This window comes from Streptopelia decaocto (assembly GCF_964273445.1).
Source record: "Streptopelia decaocto genome assembly, chromosome: 5".
Classification (NCBI taxonomy): Eukaryota; Metazoa; Chordata; class Aves; order Columbiformes; family Columbidae; genus Streptopelia; species Streptopelia decaocto.
The window spans coordinates 30,653,196-30,676,395 of NC_138659.1; the positions used below are offsets into that span (position 1 = coordinate 30,653,196).

The 23,200-nt window shown below is 47.0% G+C and overlaps 1 protein-coding gene across 2 annotated transcripts in view; it reads left to right on the forward strand.

Moving 5' to 3' along the window:
* Positions 1–2,376: 2,376 nt before the first annotated feature.
* The window catches only part of LOC309440447 (uncharacterized protein C1orf21), a 109,175-nt gene continuing 88,351 nt past the window's right edge, over positions 2,377–23,200 (forward strand). For both annotated transcript variants that reach the window (XR_014184202.1, XM_082054124.1), the window contains exon 1: positions 2,377–2,549. The gene's annotated coding sequence lies outside the window, so the exon portion shown is untranslated. The remainder of the gene's footprint in view (positions 2,550–23,200) is intronic.

Here is a 23,200-nt window from a genome sequence, read left to right on the forward strand (position 1 = left end):
CTACCTGTTTTGTCTTATCTTGCCTGATTGCAAGCCCAGGTATAAAGAGAATAATTTAATCCGAAGGGTAGCTAAACAAATATTGGATATAGAACTGGGATCAGTAAAGATTTTCCAAAAACGCCCAGGTGTGTCTATAGGTTTCTCCTACACCCGGCTTTGCTTTCTGTCCTGGGTTTTTAATGTAGGCCCTGTTCTGTGATGACAAAAGGGTGAAAAAGAAAATTGAGGAGAATTATGCGGTTTTAAGTAACACAGACTCTTTTCCAGTATTTCAGCCTCCTTTTTGCCCTCTGAACAGGTGTACTGCTCAGTGAGGTGAATGAGAGCAGTTCATGTTTCCAAGGACATTATTTATTCTAAGGTAATTATTTCTTGCTTAAGATGCATTTTCTAATACTCCGAGAATTTGTGATCCATTATTTTTCTTTATTGCACATTAACACCATTTCCATTTTAATAGTGATAGTGAATGCAACGAGCGGGGCCAGACTGTGCAAAACAAATATCCACTAATTTGTAATAATTTAAATATGTAAAGCTAGACTTTGATGTTAATGCACCATTAAAGAGAAGCCGGGAAGTTTACGCGTCTGTTCCTGTATCACTTGTCAAGCAGCAGAACAGCTCCAAGAGCAGCTTGTTGATTCACAGCATCAAACCCACCTCAGCAAGTTCGTCCACTTGTAAAAATGTTTGGTACGTGACATCTTCAAATTTTATAGGACATGGAGAATCCAGGTGATCCAGAGACTATATTGACACAGACCTTTGAATATCAGCACGTTTAGGAAATAGTTCAATGTCTTGGAGCTATTATTCTTAAAGGGAACATGAATTTGTCATTGTGGATTGCATGTTAGCATCCCCCAGGCAGGGTCTAGACGATACCAATTAATCAGAGTCTTCAACCTGTTCCTGGCAGCAGTTTGTGCAGCATTTTAGTTCTTCTGAATTAATTGGGAAAAATGTGCAACAATTCCACTTATTCATCTGTAAACTGAGCCATGACTCCTCTAATTTCTCCCATTTCTGAGATGTAGAGCTTCATTAAAATACCAGGAAATCACCAGTACCTTTCAGAAAATAAAACAGGATAATTTAGGCATTTGCAACAATGTTCAGGCTTGGAACACAGACAGTGTGCCAATAATAACTCCCTGATTAGGGTAACAGTTTATTTTTTACCAATAACAAGCAGGACACGGGTACAACACGTATACCTTTGGCATAGACGAGTGAATCGTATTCCGATTTTTAGAGACAAGAAGGCAGAGAGATCCCTACAAGCATCACTTTATTGATACAACATAGGCAACACGCATGCTACACGCACTTTCACGGCGGCAGTCTGATGAAAGCCAAGTAATTTTTTTAAAATAAATGGGCCAAATTGATATTTCTACACCAGTTTTATCCATTCTTTTAAGAGGCTTCTTGTTTTCAGCACTCCCTTTTTACACTTTGTGTCTTCAAGGCTTGTTCTACGCACGCAGCAGCTGTAACGCTTTTATCTCTCCCTGTGTATTTTGTGTTATGGTACTAGAAATGCTCTTCTGTGAATGTCAATGCACTATGGCAGTATAATGTGAGTACGAGCATGAGAAAAGTCCATGATCCCACTACGACTGCAGCCACACTGGAAATAATACACATCAGCCTGGGTAAAAATCATGCTCTGAACAAACGGATCCATCAAAACAGAAACAAGACGCAGATCAAGCCAAGAAATAACCTCTCATAGTGTGAAATTCCAGACTTTGAAAAGGCACCAACTCACCAGCTTTCTCCTTCCCAACAGTTTTGCGTGTTTCTTCTTTTTCTTACAATAACAATTTTCTCTCTGCAAAAATCCTAGCAGACCATGGAAAATTGGCCAGTGGGTAGATTTTTTTTTTTGACAGATTTCCAGAACGACTATAAAAACGAGACGACGCCGAAACAAAGCATTCGGAAGGGCACATGTTTTAATACCAATTTACAGCCGTTTCACGGGCAGTTATGAGACCCTTCGTTCCAATTAAGGCCACAGCATTGTTTTTAAACGGCCCCATCTCTCTCCGAACCCGTTCCGCACCTGCCCTGCGGCCCCGGCCCCCCACGACAGCCCCTCGGCCAGGGGGAGCGATGCGGGATCGAACCCGCGTCCCTCCGCAGCAGCCCCTCGGCCGGGGGGAGCGATGTGGGAGCGATGCGGGATCGAACCCGCGTTCCCCCGCAACAGCCCCCTCGGCGGGGGGAGCCATGCGGGACCGAACCCCCGGCAACCGCAGCCCCCCGGCGGGCGAAGCACTCGTCCCTGGCGGCGGGAAAGGCGGGAGGAGCTCTGGGGCTCCTCCCCGCGGCCTCTCCCCGCCTCCCCGCCGGGCGCTCCCCGCCGCCCCTTCCCCGCCCCTGCTCTCCGGAGAGGCCGCTCCGCTCCCCGCTGCCGCCGTCGCCGCTCTCGCACACTTTAATTGGAACCGCCCGGTCCTCCCCCGTCCTCTCCAGCCCGGGCCCAGCGCCGATTCTCCGCGGCGGAGGAGCCGCTCCGAGCGGCGGCTCCGGAGGTGAGCGGCCCCCGGGGGCGGTGGGGGGACAACCGGGGGCGCCGCTTCCCCCCGCGGGGAGGCCCGGGCCTGAGCGGGCGGCGCTCCGGGCCGGGGTCCGTGTGGGTGGACACCCCCCCCACCCCTTCGTAGCACCGCGCAGCCGTTTTATTCCCTTATTTCTCCGTCTCCCGATTCCCCCCCACCCCGCGCCTCCTCCGGGCGATGTTTTATTCATGACCCCGCCGGGCTTTGTACGGGGAGCGGGCGCTTTCCTCCGCAGTTCGCCAAGTGCTGCCAGACCCCGGGGGTGGCGGGGAGGGGGGTCGTGGTTTGGAGACGAAATGGCTGTAGGGTGGGCAAGGTTTTCCCGCCCCGGGGGGGGTCGAACGGCGCCTGTTTGCTTTGGGGGGGTGCATCGGCCGTGGCCCCCAACTGGGGTGAAGCTGGGGGGGGGCTCTCTTGCTGCGTTTCCCTCCGTTTGCAGGAGGGACGTAGCTCTGCTGGCTTCGTGGAGAAGAAACAAGTCACTGCAAGGCTTTCCGTAGCAGATTTTGTACGTGTGTGTATATATATATATCTATATCTATCTTCTCTTTCAAGGGTTCAGCAGCAAGGCTATTGCAACACCAAATGCCTATAAGCCAGGCGGCACTTACACCATCGCCGAGTTAACTGTAGATGTCAGACTGTGCTTGCACTGGTGTGTGATGTCAGATCCGTAATAACGCGCAGAAATGGTGAACTCGGTGCGGGCTGGAGCGCGATGGAGGCAGCGCAGACCCAGCTGGCGTGGACAGATCGCTGGAGCCTCTTTCTTCCCTAGCGCAGGGCCTGCCAGCCCTCAGGCACAGCGTAGGGGCGCTGGGATAATTGTCACCGGTTCGTGGGCGACTGCGGGCTTGGAGGAGCAAGATACTTGCGCCGGGAGCAGAGATACTTAGCTCGCTCCCCTTCGCAAAGGTGTTCAGATACGTGTTGGTTAGACAGTCATTTGCTGATACCTGTCTGGTCTGTAACTTCTGAAGGTTTCAGTCGAAGACGGATTTTGTTGCGTGCTGTAGAAATCCGCCTGCAATCCATAGGCGGTTTTGTATCGGCCCCCAATACCACCTCTTGTTTTCCCATGATCACGGACCGCTGGACTAAAACTGAGAGATGCCAAAACACCTTCCTCGTTTTGCCCGCCCTTTGCCTTCCCCATGCCCTGGTTGCCTGCATTTCAATGGCAAAATTCTGCTCCTCAGCCTGTTCAAAGAAATACGTGTGTTTTGGTTTTGCTTTTCTAACTCACTGTTTGACGATAGGCGTGAGGCTGCATGTTTCTGAAGATGCCCCGTGTATGGGGGCTGGAGGTATTTGCCCTTTGGTACGAGTGCACCCATACTGCTTGGTGTTGTTTAACCTTATATTAAGCATCATATGACGAGGCGGCTTGATTTGTTTAAGAGTTTGTGATGGTGCAATGCAATAATAACCATACATCTCATTGTCTGAAGAATCTTTCAACACTACTGTGTCACGGGAGGCGCTTCATGTGTGTTTATTTCCAAGAGGCGCAGGCGTGGATGAGCAGTATTTGATATTTCAGGGCGGGAGGGCGGGAGCACTTTGGTACTAGTGCTTTAAGTTGTAATTTATGGGTGTGACGTCACGCGGCAGATAAGCTTTTATGGGATCTGCCATGTTAATTACGGCCTTTGTTTATATACGTGCAATTACTTGTTTTGAAGATCCACGCTGTACAGTTGGCTCAATGGCCTGCACTGGAGCTGTGAATAAGACCCGGCAGAATGTGCTTTAATTGCGCAAGCGTTGCCCAGCGGTTGGAAACATTCTGCTCGACCTCGTGCGCCAGGTGGGAAGTTATCGCGCTGCGATACGTCTCGTGCGGCGCTCGGCTCTGAAAGCACTGCCCAAGTGCTTTTATTTTTCTCCTTTCTCCATCATCTGTTTCATTTTGTTGTTTTCTTTTTTTTTTTTTTTTTTTAAAGAAGCGGGGTGTTGAAAAGAGTGATTTCAACTAATCCGTGCCAGAGAGAGCAGCTTGGTTATTTAAGGCTGTGGTTTGTTATGCAATCAGATTAACAAAGGTTGAAATGATCGTTCAACTTTGGGTAAACAAGTGATATGCGTAACGACGTGGCGACTGTTTACATCGAAGAGACGCCTTGCGAGCGTTGGACAAAACCGCGATGAGGGGACGCAGTAACGCAGCAAATAGATTTGTTTGGTCAACTTCTCGGGGATTATAATGCGCTTAGTATTGATTGTCTGTGCTCCGGGAGCTTCTGCGGTGCGTTGGGTGCTGCCTGCACGCATGGGCAACCTTACGTTCGGCTTCATCGAGCTGACAAGCAAAGGCCTTGGCAAACGTCTTTGTGCAGAGCCTGGGGTGCTTTGTGGGCTCTGCGCTAACTGCAGCACAAGAGCTGTGCCTAGGAGGATGTGCCCACTCTTTTTACGGCGTGCAGCGGCGCCAGGTTTTGGGGAAAGGAGGAATAACTGCCTCCCCGCAGTCACATTGGCGCAGCCATCGTGTTGGTGTGGAGCCCGAGTCCCTCATTTTGGGGAAAGGTAACGTACCCCTGAGGGTGCTGCTCTTCCATCCTTCAGCGGGAGATGATGGAACAGCACTACGTTTTGGATATCCATTCAAAAAGTATTCTAGATTTTTTTTTTTTAGTTATTATTACTGTACTCATTTCCCTATATAAGCAGGAATCTAGTTGCAAAGGCATTTCACAGGCGCTTGCAAGTATCAGTGCGCTGCTGGCTGATATTTGTGCTGTATGACATGTTTGTGACCAGATGTCCATGAGCACGTTTTGGGGATGCTGAATTCCGCTTCAGGGAATTGGTGATGTTGTTCAGGCCGTTTTATTGTGGGATGTTCAGAGAGGAGGTGGTGTGGGATGTGACACGCAATTGGTAATTTTAAGACAACTTCTTTTACTGGTATTAGTCTTACTTCAGCTCCAATTTATTAACAGGATGGTGTCTTGTTGTCGTCAATATTGTGGACTGAATAAAAGCAGCTATTCTTGATCAGACTGGCGGTCTGTCCAGCTCAGATCTTTTCAGGACTAGGTGGGTGTATAAAGTCGTGTTTTAAAATCCACTCTTCCTTCGTGTGGCAGGGAAGCGGGATCTTTTGCTGTGAGTAGACTTATAGTATTTGCTTTTTGTACCGGTGGTCCAGGAGTCTGTGTAGGGGACAGGGTTTGGTGCTGGTGGTAGTGGCAGCTATGTTCGGTGTATTAAATTGCCCACCTTCGGAGGGCTTCTTTTAGTTTTTATTATTATTTTGGCAGCTTCTGAAATCCTATTGATTAAAAATGGGTGAAATTTCCATGTTTTTTTAAAGCAAACAGAAAATCCTCATCTTGCCATTTCTACTGTTATTCCACCCTTAAGCCTGCAAAACTTGTGATTAAAGTGGGTGGAATTTCAGCTTCCTGGTTTACGGGTGGGATAATAGTAGAGAGTGACCAGACAAACATTTTCTGTTTGTTTTTAAAAATAGAGACGCTTGCATAATGATGCTATACCCAACAACGGCGCAGGCATATGGATAAGGTCTCCGCAACGGTGTGTTAATTCACCAGCATCCCTTGCCCTGCTGTCGCTCGCTTCAAAGCAAAGTAATTCTGGAGTGAATAGACGCCAACGCCGAGTGATTTAACTGGAATATTGGCCCAGTCCTGAACAGCCTTTAGGCAGGACTCTGGGTTAGAGGTTTGGAGAAATAGATTTTTAAACCATTATGAGCCCTGAGTGTTTTTAATGTGAATTAGGGAAAACCATTCTTTCTATTTTATGGAGCGCTGTCTGTGATTTGAGTTGCTGGCAGAGATTTATCTCTTAATGTGTGGTGTGTGCTTGGTAAAACTGAGGCCCCATTTTTGAGAGTGGAAAGCTATTGCTAATAAAAAAAACCCAAAAGAACAAAGCAATTAAAATGTCCAGAAGCATCAGGATCATATCAGCGTCTTTCCTCTTGCTATGGCCTCAGTTTGTTTTGGTTGGTTGTGTGTGTTTTGTTGTGGTTTATTGTTTTACTGACTCTGTATCTCTAACAGAAAGTAATAAACTTTATCCATCAAGTTTGGAAAAAGATACAAAAGCAAGTTCACTTGTCATATGTATTTAATAGGAAAAAAATAATCCAGGATCTATATATACAGGTGGGCATTTTCCCAAAGGGGTGTGCTGGGGGTTGAGGCTGTAACCGTGTTGTCACTCACCAAAATTCTACTCTGACCATATCTATAAATACCGTAGCCTCACCCCTTTGAAATTATATATAGCTGGAATCTTTTCATACATCAGGACATGGAAGGGCCTCGGTGAACTTGTGCTTTTATAATAAACAAGGAGAAGTTCATCCAGGTTGCTCGATGGAGGAGTTTACCTGCGCAAAGATATCTCTCTATTCCATGAGGGACGCACCTTTGAGACTTTTCTCCTTAGGATTTTTATCTCATCTCATCCCAAGTTTGTTTGTTTTTTTAATTAATAAAAGCAAAACATCATTAATGCGATTCTGCACGTTTGGCAGACAGACCTCTGTGTTTCAGACCCATGGCTGATTAGATTTGTGGAGCCTGTGCGATCTGGAGGTCGGGCAGGGAGGCTGTTTGAGCAGGAAGACGCGGAGGAAGGAACAAGTCGCTCTCGCTGCCTTTCTGGTGACGGCAGCAGCGTTTTCTGTGGGCTTGGCGGGTTTCTAGGGGATGTGCAGATGTTGCTGTGCCATTCCCGGGAAAACAGGCCTAGCAAAATTCACCGTTTTGTTCGGAGAATCCCTTTTAAATCGCCGCTCCATAAAACGGTGAATATGGGGTGTTTGCCTGTTTCCACGAGAAAGTAGTCTGAGGGAGGAATCGGCCGGTAAACAAAACAAATGCTGTCATTTTAAGGGCTGTAAGCCCGTTTCAGCTTGAACTTTGAGGGATGACTAAGGTGTTTCTCTCTTCTGGCAATACCCGGTTTGGATCCTGCTGCTTAGTTTTGTCCCTGGGCCTGTTGGTCTGAGCTGCGTCTTCCAGGGGACGCAGCTCACGTGCGGCAAATGTAGCGGCAGAACACGTGGGAGTTCGCTCTGGTGTTGGGGATGGATTCATACAGCACCCTCTGGAACAGGATGTTGGAAAATGGTTTTTGGGGGTGCTGGTGGTGATGCTGAGGGATTGGGTACCATTCCTTTCTTCCAGTGCGTAGCTGCAGTCTAAGGGATGCTCGGAGGCTTGGCTTCTCCTCCAAGCCCTCATTTTTGCAGGAATCTGCAACAGCAGAACCCAAGCTGCTGAATAAGCCGGACCGAATCCAAGCAAGCAGATCTGGACCTTCCCCCCTTCACCCACCACAGAAATACACAGAGGAGAAACTGCTATGAGCGCTTCAGGGACTTGTTTTATTAGCGGGTGAAAGGCAACCAAGCTTTTCTATTCTTTGTTATTTTTTTCTTATGGGAGTAGCTGCGTGTTTTGTGTGTTTGCGTTTTTTTTTCCTTATGATTTATATTTTTAAATTACTACCTAGTTTTCAGGTGTGGGAGCCTGTCATTTTAAAGTGCCTGGCCAGTACTACTGAAATGAAAATAAAAACCTCCCGACAGACAAGCTTCTGAGATAATTTCTGTTGGTTTTCCTCTGTTTAAAAACAATAAATAAGAGGAAGCCATATCCGTTCTGCCCCTGTCATGTCAGATAAGGTATATGTTTGAGAATAAAAAGTCTTGATGGTGGTGGGAGGAGGGGACCGCTTCTTTCTTTTGTCTCAAGCAGAGGGTACTAATTAAGCACCAAACAAACTGGGTTTTTGGGGGAGTTTGCTATCGCAAATGTTTTGTTTGGAAGAGCTGTGCAAGCAACACCCACAGGCGCTGGCGTAGAGAGAAACCAGCCCCTGGCTGCCCCAAATCTTCCCGTTTCAGTGGGCAGAAATCAGCTGGGAAGGCTTTGGAAGCGGCGGGATCCGCTCTGCGTGTGCTGGAGCAGATTGCGAAGCCCCAAGCAAAGACGTCAGCAGCCAGGAGTGACTGTCGTCCCCGGCGCGGACAGACAGATGGACAGGCTCCATCAGCCTGACAGACGTGGCGCTGATGGGCAAATGATGGCGATTGCCACCTCGGAGTACGGGCTTTGTTTGTTGTTCTTCCCCAACAACAGGAGCTGACTCAGATGGATTTTCCTATAACTCGCGTTCTGCGTCGTGAACGTTTTGGCAAGAGCGAGACTGTTTCCTAAAATAAATTAAAAAAAAAAAAAAAAGAATAAATAATGGAATAAGAGGCCTCAGGCTTAGTAACAGCATTTAGGAGAATAATAAATGCTCAGCCTTGTGAAGCTACGTTTAGTCGTACATTTATTTGGGGATTTTTACAAGCGTAATGGAAAATTATGCACTTGACTCTTCCCTGCGTTGCAGTGGGGACCTAGTTTCCCTAAGACGATGACAATCCCAGGCTCCGTGATGTAATTTTTGTTTGCCTTTATACTTCTGTACCCGTCTGAGCCTTTTTTTCCGTCCGCATCAAATGCTTGGGTGCTGCGGCAGAAATGGTTTAAAAGCCCGTGATTTGAGAGGAGGAAAAGAAGATGGAGCTTCTTAGATGAGCGGGGACTGGATCAAGTGGGATTAATCTGGTGTTAGGGCAGGAATTGGTGAGAGGAACCCGGTCAAGTGACTGAGAGAGGGGAGGTTCATGGAGTCAGAGTTGCTTCTTTAGTCAAAGGAGGATCCGGTTGACATCTTTTTGAGGGTATTTTTTATCTCGCACAGGCTCTGCGTAGCTGTCACATTCTTCCCCCACAATTGCAGGGCGTTCTCTGAGCTCACCGTGCCTTTAAAAAGAGGCTCTCGAAGTGAACAGCATCACAGAAGGTCGTTAGAAATTTAATACTAGAGTTTAATGAGGTTTGTGAGTTACCTGTAACAAAAAATAACAGTGCTGACGACGGCTTTTGAATTATTAATTTTTGTACGGCGCGCTGTTGGCCATTAAGATGCGTTGTCTATGCAAAGTGGTTCCATAAAATGCACATTATTAGCTTCTATGTGGGTCAGAAAGCATTGCATAGTCGGAGTAACTCTTGTAGTTAAATAGGCTCCTTTGTTAAGCAAATAATTTAAGCACCGGTTACTCTTAGCAGCGTCAAAAAACATACACGAATTCTTGCTGAGTGGTAAATAAAGCGTTTTGGCTTTGAACCAGGGCTGCAGGATCTGGCTTAGAAGCTGTTTTTGGGCCAGGGGCACAGCCTGAAGCCGGGGGACGGAGGTGGCGTCGGGATGGGGATGACTCAGTCGGCCCGTAGCTCCTCGTTTCTCCAGCGAGGTGGTGATTTACGGCAGGTCTGTGTCAGCACTAAACACCCATCCACCCGCTGCTGATTCAGCCGCCCCGAAAGCTCTTAGTGGATGATGCGCACCCCGTTTTTTGCCTGCTGGGGTGCCTCCCAGCTCCCTTCCCACCCATGGGTGCGAAAGAAAGACATCACCTTTCCTCCCCCGTCCCTCGGAGATCCTGCCCTTGCAGATAACGTCGGGCTTGGGACGTTCCCGGTGAGTTGGCTGGGCGAGCCCTGTGGGGTTTTGGGCTTCTCAAGGCGCTGAGGTCCAAGCAATAATAAATGTGGCAGAATCAGCACATCGGGGTGTTGCTGCTGGGTGGAAAATTGGTCCAAACCCTTCCAGGCCCTGCCCTGGTCTTGTTTTGGAGGCAGAACAGGTTGGGCAGCAGCATGGGACCAGAGGAGACTACAGGAGAAGGTGAAGTTCACAGGGAACGTTCGTGAAGTGCTACAGGTCGAGGACTCTTGTTTTTCTGGGGTTTGCGTTGACTTGCACACATGAGGAGGAATTTCTTGGCTCCTGTCGTTACGATTAATGAGAAATAAGGCAAGGAGTTGTTCTACTGCTGGCTTTCTCCTCCTGCCCGCCCTCCAAAAGATACCCCAAGGTGCAAAAAAACCTCCCTGATTTTGAAATAAAGCACTTGATTTCTGATACATGAACACTCCTATCAACGTCCAATGACTCTGATGGAGAACAGCATCCTAATGGCAACACCTCCTTCCATCTTTTCCACCCTTCCACCCACTTGCTGTTTCTTGCCATCACAGCCCTTATCTTTTTAGTGGAGGGCAAATGCGAGGATAATTGTTGTGTTCCTATACTTTTTTGTTGTGTGCCTATATTTTTTTTGCTTTTTTTTCTTCACGTTCAGCTTATGCTTTGAAAAGGCATATAACCCCCAAAACCTACTGCGGATTTTCCGAGCGTCTGAGATCAGCTCTGCTTTTAATCTTAGTAATGACTGGATAGGAATAAAAGGAATAAAAGCCACCAGTAAGAATGGAGGTGACCCTAAAGGCTGCCTGGTTTTGCTTTGATGATTGTGAATCGTATTGTCCTGTTTGCTGATGGAGTGAATTGGTCACTTCGGTGCTTTTCCAGCCTTTCCATTTGCCATTCCTCAGTTCCCTATCTATAATCTTCTTCCAAGTAGCAAGTGACAGAAGAAGAGGAAGCAGCCTCAAGTTGCGCCAGGGGAGGTTGAGGTTGGATCTGGGAACAATTTCTTCCCCAAAGGGCTGTGGGGCATTGGAACAGGCTGCCCAGGGCAGTGCTGGAGTCACCATCCCTGGAGGGTTGGACAGACGGACATGAGGTTCTCAGGGACATGGGGCAGTGCCAGGGGTGGGTTATGGTTGGACTTGATCTTGAGGGTCTTTTCCAACCAAAATGATTCTATTCTTCTATTCTTTACCTGCTGCCAACTCCTGCAGCATCTTACGAACGTGCCCAAAATGTGTTTTGTATTGAGATGGTTTTATTGCTTTGAAAATGCTGAGGTTGGTTGGGTGTAGAAAAAGAAAACAGGTAGTACAAGAGCTTCACAGTCTGCTGCTTCTGTGCCGATAAAGTCAGACTCATGGATTAGGCTCGGTACCTGTAAGGTCTCTCTCAAGTGTGGGCTGAGCTGAGGTGCTGTCTGTGGGAATGCCAGTCTGGTCTCAGCGCTGAGGGGAAGAACAAGTGTTGGAGGAGAATCAGGGACCTTTCTGTATCACTGCACGACTGGTTTTGTGTCTTGATTTGAATGTCAAAGAGGAGACGGAAAACAGAAGATGGGAGCGACTTTCACCCTTAAGGTAATTTATGCCTCTTGGTGCTGGGGTTTGAGCTGACTTACCAGTCTCTAGTTCTTCATTTCTACCTGGTCAATAACCAGCATGTCTCGTAGGCTCAACTGTTTGGTTCATCACCGAGGGTGCTCTAGGACAAAGTTTAAAATGGATGAAAATTACGGCCGTCTAAGGTGCTGTGTTCATTGTACTTACCTGGAAATTTAGGAGCGATCCCCTGGTGCTGTGTGCAGCTGCCTTTAGCAGTTCACCTGGTTTTTATCCTGTTTGCTGCTGCTTGGTAGGTCTGTACCAGAAAGGCTTGGATGAAATGAGTGCCCGCGAGGAAAGTTTTAGGGGATATTGGGAAGAAACATAAAGGAGAACAAGCACGCACCAGAAAATCAGCTTCGAAGCATGTGGTAAGGAGCAAGAATATGTGTGTGCTTGCAGATATTGCTGGGATATCAGACAGATTTCGTGGTGTAGTGACCAGGGTGGGAGCTGGAGGCCGCAGCTCCTTTTCCTCAGGGGTTGTGGAGTTGCCCATGGAGATGGGATGTTCATGGCGTGCAGCGTCGCAGGATTCCCACCTTGCTCTGTGCCTTGTTAGCAGAAAAAATGAAAACAGGTCCCCTTAATTTTTTTTATTTATTCCATAGCATGAAAGCTAGATTATTCTTCTAAATCCCTTGATCAGCTTGAACCTCAGTAGCTTCATTCTGTTCTCATAACAGATTTGCTTTTCCAATACTATTTTTAAGTTCGTAATGATAAAGAAGAGTATTTCCCGTTGCTGTCTATGGCCAGTACTAATGCTCGCGGTTCCATCCCGGGGCTGGGGCGTCCATTGCTATTTCCTGATGCTTTTTGTAGCCATCCTGTCCTCACTTCTGCAGGGCAAAGCCAGTGCTGATAGATCGCAGGTTTATATTGCTAATAAGCATAAACAGGCAATTCCGACTCGTTGATCATGGAAGACAGAACTACAATCAAATATCATGGCTGTGTGAATTTGTTTACATATAGGGAACTTATGCAAATAGCGGTGCAGATTAGGTTTTGCTTCCGTGTGCGCTCACATTCAGTACCTTGGGGCCAAAACTGCTGGAGTCACGGAGGATTTTGCTGCTGAGCTCAGGAGGTCGAGGATTTACTTTCTGACTGTTTAGAGGCACGGTGGTTGTTAATACCGTTAAACACCGTAGAAGGAGGATTCTTGTGGCTTTACATTACCATTAAAGCTGTGTGAAAGGAAAAAGTGAGCTGAAAATGTGTCTTTTGGGCTTTCTGATTTCTCTTTGGAAGGTGTACAGCTCCCCTGTGCCTCGGGCTTTTGGTTGTTCTACATCCCCTACCTCTCTCGTACAGACTGGAGCCTGCAGGCGCCTTGGGTTTGACGTGGATCAAAAACTAATATTGACCAAGCAATGGTTGGCCACCACGATGCCCAGTGAAGTAGGTGGTGTGTGATGGAGGTGGGCTTGGCTAATGCTTCATTTTTGGGGTAGGAGCAGTTGGTTCTGGGTCATTACTATCAAGAGTTGGTGTCAGTAAGCTGAGAAATGATACAGAGCGTGCGGAATGGTGTGTCTGTTCATAAGTGTGTTAAACAAAGAGGTTGGAAGGCTGGGGGTGAAATGTGAAGAGCTAAACAGCTGATGGCATGAGGCTGGAAATGTGAGCAGGAGAAAATGAGGCACTGACTGGGGGTCCTGGGGACAGCAGGGTGACCATGAGCCAGCACTGGGCCCTTGTGGCCAGGAAGGCCAGTGGTACCTGGGGTGGGTTAGAAGGGGGTGGTCAGTAGGTCAGAGAGTTTCTCCTGCCCCTCTGCTCTGCCCTGGGGAGACCACACCTGGAATCTTGTGTCCAGTTGTGGCCCCTCAGTTCCAGCAGGACAGGGAACTGCTGGAGAGAGTCCAGCGCAGCCACCAAGATGCTGCAGGGAGTGGAGCATCTCCCGTGTGAGGAAAGGCTGAGGGAGCTGGGGCTCTGGAGCTGGACAAGAGGAGACTGAGGGGGGACTCATTCATGGGGATCAATATGGAAAGGGGGAGTGTCAGGAGGATGGAGCCAGGCTCTTCTCGGTGACAACCAATGACAGGACAAGGGGTAATGGGTTCAAACTGGAACACAAGAGGTTCCACTTAAATTTGAGAAGAAACTTGTTCCTGGTGAGGGTGGCAGAGCCTGGCCCAGGTTGCCCAGGGAGGTTGTGGAGTCTCCTTCTGTGCAGACATTCCAACCCACCTGGACACCTTCCTGTGTAACCTCATCTGGGTGTTCCTGCTCCATGGGGGGATTGCACTGGATGAGCTTTCCAGGTCCCTTGCAACCCCTGACATTCTGGGATTCTGTGAAACCGAGCGGCTCTTGCTGCTGAAAAGGAAACCGTGCGAGGGCACACGTGTGTTTTGTGTTACCGTCTCAAGGTGTGTGGTCAAGGGGGCAGAAATGAACAAATCCTTCCTTCTCTCCTTCCCCATATGGTGTGTATTAGGAATAAAAGCTTTCCGAGTTGGAGGCTCGGAGGCAGAGCGGTTTCTGTAGGCTGCAATGCAGGACGCTGGCCTTCCTCTTCCTTTTGCTCTGGAAGGTGGCAATGCAAAAAATGAACCTATCAAAACATTAAAAATCAGTCAAAAAGGTGGTAAATAGTCTGGTTGTGAACTGCAGTGATTTTGCTTGGTGCCCTTCATTGGTTCTTCCTGTTGTCCTTTCCAGGTGGACGTGTTAATATTCCACTTAGGAGTGGTATTTCTTTTGACATCTGGCCGAACTAATTTTTTTTTTGTTCCCCAAACCTTCTCTCTTTTTACCGCAAACCATTCAGATAACTGGTTTTATGGCAAAGTAATCATCACTTGTGTTAGTTCCCCGGTTCTCAGCGGTGCGTGTATGTACTTCGTATTTGAAATAGCAAGACAGACGAATAGATGAGTGTGCAAAAGCAACAGCAGCAAGAAAAAATGAATACTATTTGATTAAAATACATTTCAGTGGGGTACCTTAACTATAGCTAATCAAGATTGTGTCTTCTCGGAGGACCTAAGGGTAAGGATGAAGTTTTGTGGATGAGCCTTGACTTGCTGAACGTGGGATCCTTTGTAGAATTGAGGATTGTTTGTATTTCTGTTTTACGTCTACTGCCCTTTCTACCCTGTGTCGTGCAGCAGGCCTGCAAAACCCAAAACAGCAGGAATTTCTGTGGGGTTTCGTGCCGCCACTTGTGTTGGCACAGCGTATTTGGCAGGGCACCAAAGAACAGGAGCTGTCTTGTAGGCCAGCAGATGCAATGGAGTCCATGACTCGAGTACAAGACTGTCCGGGGCTTTAGTGCTGGTTTTAAGTGGGGACGTTCACGTGGGTAGTATCTGCAAAGTCCTAGGTGCCATCCAAGTTGCCTCATGGGTATCTCTCTTTTATTGGTTTAACATTCTAAAGAACTTCTAAATATATAAAATGCTAAAAGCTTAAATTTTACAAACTTTGTCCCTTGGTTAACTTTACTTTTAACTCAAAATGATTTCTTTCTTTATGGAGCTTCCTCTCTCCAGCACTAACACCATTTCCCATTTCAGTTTGATTTTCTTAAATTTCCCCTTACCATGTTACGAATTGTGTTTTGTTGGCTCAAGAAAGCTCTGGATGAGATCAGGGGTCATTCTGGGAAGCCCAAGCCTGACTTTTGGCGAGGAAGTTGGCGTCCCAAAGCTCACAAGGTAGAGAGGAGCAACCAAGGGTGAATGGGAAACAGGGAAAAATGGGCAGGAGGGCCTGCTAGACAATCCTGTGCCATCGTGATCGATCCATGTTGACTTGCTGTGTTGTGTTTAGTACAACTTCAGTTACACCTTGAATGGAGGAGGACAAAGTTGTCCCTGCACTTGTCTTGGGGTAGGAGGGCACGTTCCATGATGGTTTCACTGAGTACTTGATGTGTATTCACCCTTTCCCATGTATCTGCTCTTGGTTTTTGTTGGGTGCAGGATGAAATGGACGTTTAATCCGACCCAGTGTGGTTGTTGAGAATAATTCTGTGTCGCAGCTCATCTTTAAAGCCTTGTCTGGGCTTTGTGGGGTCTGGGTAGGATGGTTTGGAGGGCCGGGAAGTTCTGCTACAGGCTTCCTGGAGAAGGAATTGCCTCTTTATTTGCTTCTATACATCCCCACTGAGTTTATTGGATAACAGCAGTCTTGGAAAGCAGAGGGATGTAATAGAAGTTTGCCGTCAAATAAAAAAAAAGTAATTATTAAAATAAGCCTATTACTGCCGCGCATAGAAGAGCAGAGGGCTGGAAAGGTGGAACCTTCTTTTGCCTGTGCTGTGCTGCTTGTCCTTTGGTTTCCCGTGTGTGAAATGGTATAAAAATGCCAAACCGCCTTGATGCAGCACATGGGGACGAACGACTAAAAGCTCAGTGAAATGGCAAATTATTTCTTGCCTTCATAAAAAAAGAACAGCTGTTCTGTTGGCTTGCAAGGGGGGTGGCCCAGCTTTCATTTATTTAACAGCGTTTTCTCGTCTTCCTCTCGCATGAGTGCTAAAAGAAGTGCTGGTATTTTTTGCAGTCTCTGAGGAATGGTGGATTATCATCCGTTAAGGGACTGCCTGTCTAATTGAAATAGTGAATTTTGAGCACTGTGTGAGTGCACTTGCTCCTTGGCGTGTTGTTACTCAGTGACTATGGTGTACGAATGCTTGCTAGTGGGAAAACTCATTTCCATGTTTATACACTTGATTTGTTTTGGTAAAAACCCCTCGTTTTTAGTGTCTTTTAAGCCAGTAGAAAAACGAACTTACTAGAGTTGGTCCTGTGTTTGTAAGACTGCAATTTCCACCCCAAAGTCTGCAGATTGTATTTTTCCTTATGTTTCCTGCTTCCTCACCTTATGCACAGTCAGAATACTACTTTTTTTAAATGCAAATGTAACTTTTATAGTAAATTAACAATATATTCTGTTCTCCGTCAGATTTCTCCCATAGCTGAGCACAGCGTTTAAAGTGATTAGCCAGCAGCTCTTTAATTGTCATGTCGGGCCACTTGAAATGCTCATCCGTTCTTTAGGATGAGCGCGAGTTCCGCAGCCTGGGATTGCGTCCCCATCCTTCAAAGTCCCCTCCTCTGTTTTAATTACCACTGGACCCGGCTGAGGTTTGCTTTCAGTTTATATGACAAAATACATCTGTAACATTTGTGGATTCGGAGTCACGCCTCTGTGCTGGGTGTGCATTGGGAGTCTAGTGCGTGGTTAGCGCTCTGCTGTTTGTTTTCGGTGTTTCTGTCTTTCAAACAACTTCACATCAGCTCTTTTTAATAAGTGAATGCTTTATAAGAAAAGTAGCATGTGCTTTTATTGATGAGCACAAGCAAAAATACAGAACAAAAGGCAAATGCAAGTAAGATAGGTTCTCCTTACGTGAATTCTGTTTTAAGTGAGCTATACTCTGTGCAGATGCGAGAGCGGCTATAATATCAGTGCCCACGCGTCTGAAAAGTAACTTGCCAAAGGCGTGAGTGTCCGTGGAATATGTGGTAACTGACGGTATATTTGTATAATAACATCAATAATAACCTTTATTGTAGCTTTTAAATAACTAGCAGGGCATTTGAAGATGCAGCAGGGCAGATCACAGTGCAGGCTGGTTGCCCAAATAAGTGCTTGGTGTCCCCTGATGTCATAGAGTCATAGAATCATTTTGGTTGGAAGAGACCCTCAGGATCACCAAGTCCAACCATTAACCCACTCCTGGCACTACCCCATGTCCCTGAGAACCTCATCTAAATGTCTTTTAAACCCCTCCAGGGACGGTGACTCCATCACTGCCCTGGGCAGCCTGTTCCAATGCCCCCCAGCCCTTTGGGGAAGAATTTTCTCCTAATATCCAACCTCAACCTGTCCTGGTGCAACTTGTCCTCGAGATCAGCGTTGGTGACAGACAGAGAGCCACTACCTGTGGTTCCAGGTTTGGTGCCTTTTTGCACGTTCTGATTTAATTAGTGATTTATGCGCAAATCAAATTGGATCGCAATGTTTATTGTGGTGTCTGCACTTGAGGAGACGTGTACAGGTATGTGGAGCTTTTTGGAAGAAGTAGGCGGGTACGGCACCGATAGACCAGGGCAGCACAGAGCACTGCACTTGGGTTTGGTTTCTGCAGCTCCTTTTGCTTTGCCTTGGGCACAAAGGACTCGCTTGCCCTTAAATTTTACTTCTCCTCCCCCCTCTTTTAAATGCGTTAATTGGCCTTTAGGCAAAAGATGTTGCTGTTGAACCCTTTAGAAGTGAAAGCCAAGGGGTTGCATCCAAACCTTGTGTGTGTGTATATATATATGTATATACGTATATAGGTATTTGTCTGGGGTGATCTTCAGAAGCGTGAAGCAGCTACAGCAGCAGATCTCCCATAGGCTGGAGCTTTGGAAACCTGTCTGGGTCGTCACTTGGTGACTTTCCTTTTGCCTTTGTCAGCTTTGTGAGGGAGCAAACTTGAGGCAGAAGGAGAAGATAAGTGGGGGCTGAAATGAATATTTAAGCACTTCTAGATTTATTTCGCTGACAAATAAAATCGCCGCTTGATTTCTGCGTTCACCAGAGCTTTTGCCAAATACTCCAAAAAAGGAGCTGGAGAATGTTAAGCACAAACCCCACAGCATTTGATGGGAGTTTATTCTGTTGTTTCAGTAGTGACTCATCTCCAGAATGATCCATCCACTTCTCTATGTATATGTGGGGGAAAAAAAAACCCTGACAAAGGTCTTGGAGCCACCTACGAAATGCAACATCCTGTTCAATTATTAGTTAAAGCATCGGAGTATCTTAAGCCCTTAGGCAATTTAGAGAGTTGCGCTGGCAAAAGATGTTTCCAGTCAAATCTTGTTCGCTGCTTGTTAAACATCCTAAAAGAGTGTGGGATGAGGAAGAACTGGGTGGCTATGGACAGAGGGAGAAGCATTAGGTACGATTTCTTTCTCTGGATGGACAGGATTGTTGTTTTTGAAACCTCAGGGGTTGTTGGGGCATCATTTTTTCCTTTCCGTATGTCACATCTTTGGCTAACTGACCTGAAAATTAAAGATCAGCATTTTAGCACGTTTATTAAACGCGGCATTTCCTGAGGCTGCCGCTCGGAAAGCTGAGGACTCCTGTCTCCATCTTCCTCCTGCCCCTGCTCGTCGTCCTCCGAAGGCAGCGGCGAGTACACCGACAGGAAAGGGGAGTGATAAAGTGTGGGAACGCAGCGAGCGCTGAGTTAGCGATGCCAGGAGGAAACGACTTTCTGACGGCAGCCTGACTTCTGATGGAAAACAAACAGGAGGTGAACTGACTTAGAGTACTCCGGAAAATTGAGTTTTCTCTCTCATTAAATTTTTCCTGTGACGTCCTTCTTTAATTTTTTAATGCAATACAGTAGAAAGAGTGCTGATAATATTGACTGGATACTGGCACTTGTGTTTTAGGTGAGGCCTATGCAGAATGTATTGACTAAATCATCCGAAGGGTTTGTTAGCATATCATCTGCACGCAAATAAAAGTGATGATGGTGATGGAGGCTTCTTCCTCGTGGACTTCATAACGGACTCTGACTCCTCTGTGTTGTGCTTCTGCATGTGAAAGCTGCTCTTTCTTCCTTCAACCCTGTTTGGTTTTTTTCCATTGTGTCATTCCCCCCCCATGCAAACTGGTGGAGTGATATATATTTTTTTCATAATATTTACCCATGCAGTTGCTAGAAAAATAGAACTCTTATTACATGGCAAAATGTAACATGGAATGCAAAAGCTTATTGCCCCTTCACTGCCTTTCCAGAGCTGCAGAGCCCGTCCCAAAGGTTTGGGGGACTCCTGGTTCCCCAGACATTGTACGTGCTCCTTCCACAATCAGTGCAGAAGCACTTTGGACTCTTCCACATGGCAATGACGTTTCCTTCTTCTAGAGCAGTGAAATCCTGAGAACGAGTGGTGTCAGAGAATCACAGAATCATTTTGGTTGGAAGAGACCCTTAAGATCGAGTCCAACCATAACGCACCCCTATCCCTGCCCCATGTCCTGAGAACCTCATGTCCGTCTGTCCAACCCTGCAGGGATGGTGACTCCAGCACTGCCCTGGGCAGCCTGTTCCAATGCCCCACAGCCCTTTGGGGTAGAAATTGTTCCCAACACCCAACCTCAACCTCCCCTGGCGCAACTTGAGGCCATTAAGTGTCCTTTTGCTCTTTGTGCTCAGATGAGTCAAACCATAAATCAGCAGCACTATGGTCTATGCGTCCACCACGAAGGTTTTGGGGGGATTAGAGCATCTTCCAAAAGCTGAGAACACTGTTGGCCTTGGTCAAGGATCAGAGTAAGCAAAGACAGGGCTATCGCATGAGTTTTTTGCTGTTTTCTGGTTTCATATTTCAACTGGAAAACCCTCCTTGAGCACAAAACTTTTGGAAAAGGTTGTCTGGGTGAGAAGAAACTGTATCACGGCAATTCCTTCCTAAAGAGAAATGTCATCCTGGGGTCCGGCTCCAGGCTCGTTCAACGTGAGCATGGTAGTTCTACCAACTCTGGGATGTGGGCACCTCGATCTCTAAACCTGCAGAGTTCATGATGGGGTTACGAGCATCGAGATCCCAAGGGTAGTATGTGAGAAAGGGGCATATTTAACAAAAAGACTTGGAAGTAAAACTACTCAAAATACCTCCATTCTGTCTTTTGGTGTTGGTCTGGTCCCATGCAAGATGATCTCCTAAAAATCAGCACAGGGCTACAGCCAGGGCTTATTTTAGAAGCAGCATGGAAGGAATTACGGTGAAGTTCTGTATTCGACTGCAGTTTGACTTGTGTCAGAATAATATAATAGGTCCTAAATAAGAAACATTTTCTAACAAAAATCAACTAACCATTGGAAATTATGGTAAACATATGGGAAGCTCTGAAATTATTTATTAGGAACAGTATATCCTCTGGGTTTGCAAAAAGAAGTTCTGTTTTTAGCAAGAGAAAGCTGTGTTTACATGAAGATCAACATGATTTAAGGTTTACCAACTGATTACAAAGGAGCTTTCTTTAATTGAACAGCTGCCAGTAAAAATGGAGGTGAAGATTTGGGTTGTCTCACTGAGGATTTTCATTCCATGAATTTAAATAAGTGTATCCTACTTTGTGCAGAAACTGTGAGTAACGATTTGTGCCGTGTACTTACCAGCTGTGGAGAAGACTGGGTAGGTTGGAGTTAAATTCAGTGTTTTCCTGTCCAGCCCCAGGTGTCCTTCCCTTGGCCAGGAGACGGTGGCAGCGTTCCTTTTGCCTTTCCTTCTCAAATTATGGACCTGAAGGAAGCCTCCAAAGCCAGTCTTCTTCCCACAGCAACCACTAAAAGATGAGCTTTGGAAAAGAATTTTCTCCACAAAAAATGTCTGTTGTTTTTGAGCAGGTCTGTCGCTCCGTGTCCTCATTTGTAGTTGTTGCAAAGGGATCTGGATAGACTGGAAAAATGGGCTGATTCCAATGGGATGAAGTTCAACAAGGCCAAGTGCCGGGTCCTGCACTTTGGCCACAACAACCCCCTGCAGCGCTCCAGGCTGGGCACAGAGTGGCTGGAGAGCAGTCGGGCAGAAAGGGACCTTGGGGACTAATGGACAGGAAGCTCAACATGAGCCACCAGTGTGCCCAGGTGGCCAAGAAGACCAATGGTATCCTGTCCTGTATCCAAACCAGCGTGGTCAGCAGGACAAGGGCAGTGATCCTTCCCCTGTGCTCTGCATTGGGGAGGCCACACCTGGAGTATTGTGTTCAGTTCTGGGCCCTCAGTTCAGGAAAGAGATTGAAGTGCTGGAGCGGGTCCAGAGAAGAGCAACAAGACTGGGGAAGGGACTTGAACACAAGCCCTGTGGGGAGAGGCTGAGGGAGCTGGGCTTGTTTAGTCTGGAGAAGAGGAGGCTTAGAGGTGAGCTCAGCACTCTCTAGAACTACCTGAAGGGCAGTTCTAGCCAGGTGGGGATTGGGCTCTTCTCCCAGGCAGTCAGCAATAGGACAAGGGGGCACGGGCTTCAACTCTGCCAGGGGAGATTTAGGCTGGAGATTAGAAAGCAATTCTGTGCAGAGAGAGTGGTCAGGCATTGGAATGGCTGCCCAGGGAGGTGCTGGACTCACCGGCCCTGGAGGTTTTTAAACTGAGATTGGCCATGGCACTTAGTGCCATGATCTAGTCAATGGACTGGAGTTGAACCAAGGGTTGGACTGGATGATCTCTGAGGTCTTTTGATGATCTGTGAGGGCTTTTCCAACCCAGTCCATTCTGTGATTCTGTGAAGGACTTAAGATACTTTTTTCCCTGTTTTATCGTAGGAAAAATTGGTAAGCTGTCTGGCCAGTGCTTTTGTGAGGTTCGCGGGGCACGTGAAATTGTAGTGTAGCAAAACCATCCAGTGGTGAAAATACTTCATCGGCAGAACAAGTTGTTTCTGAGAAAAGTTGTGTAATGCTCGATTTGATTTTTGTTTTGTTTTGCTTTGGTTTCTTGGCTTCCAAATCAGTGTTGAAAAATACCTGCCAACTGTAATTATTTTACTGGAAGCTTAATCCAAGGCCTAATTTTACTGGAAGCCCGAAGGAGGGGAGGAGACGAGAGCTGGAGAGTGGCATCTGCTGTTGAATGATGGCAATGTCAGATGGATAAATGAACTTGCTGTTAATAAAATAAACACATGATGCTGCTTTTGGCCCAGTGTGGTGAATGGGCTCCATGGAAGACCCATAGCAAGCTGGACGTTTTGCTGCTGGTCCAAAGTCGTCTTTCACCAGAACCTCTTGGCGTGTTTGAGCCATCGAGTTGGTTGTGGTTGAAGTGTGTGAGTTTTACGTGCTTTGGCTGAGAGTAAAATCAGTTCTGATGAGGAGATTGAAAGTATGAAGCTGCTTTAAATGCTGACATCCTTACCAGGATTCAGTTTTGCCTCTTGCCTTTGTTAAAAACTCTCTGTTGTGCTGGTACTTCTCAATCAGGGAACCTCCTGAAGCTCTTCTGGCATTTCCAGATGGACCTGCACTCCTTCATTGTCCAAGTTTTCTCTTAAAGGGAAAGGGGAGAGGGGAAAAAGACAAATTTTTGGAGTGAATCAACCCAAAGAGCAGGCTGTGCAGGGCAGTATTTAATTTCTTCCTTATTTTTTATCTTCCACGGCTGGGCATCGTGGATGTGCAGGCAGAAGGAGGTGGCTTGTTGTGAGACAGGTGACTTGCACCTGATGGCTTTGTGTCAAGCAAAAAAACCCTTGTACACCTGGAATATTGTGTCCAGTTGTGGCCCCTCAGTTCCAGCAGGACAGGGAACTGCTGGAGAGAGTCCAGCGCAGCCACCAAGATGCTGAAGGGAGTGGAGTATCTCCCGTGTGAGGAAAGGCTGAGGGAGCTGGGGCTCTGGAGCTGGACAAGAGGACACTGAGGGGGGACTCATTCATGGGGATCAATATGGAAAGGGGGAGTGTCAGGAGGATGGAGCCAGACTCTTCTCGGTGACAACCAATGACAGGACAAGGGGCAATG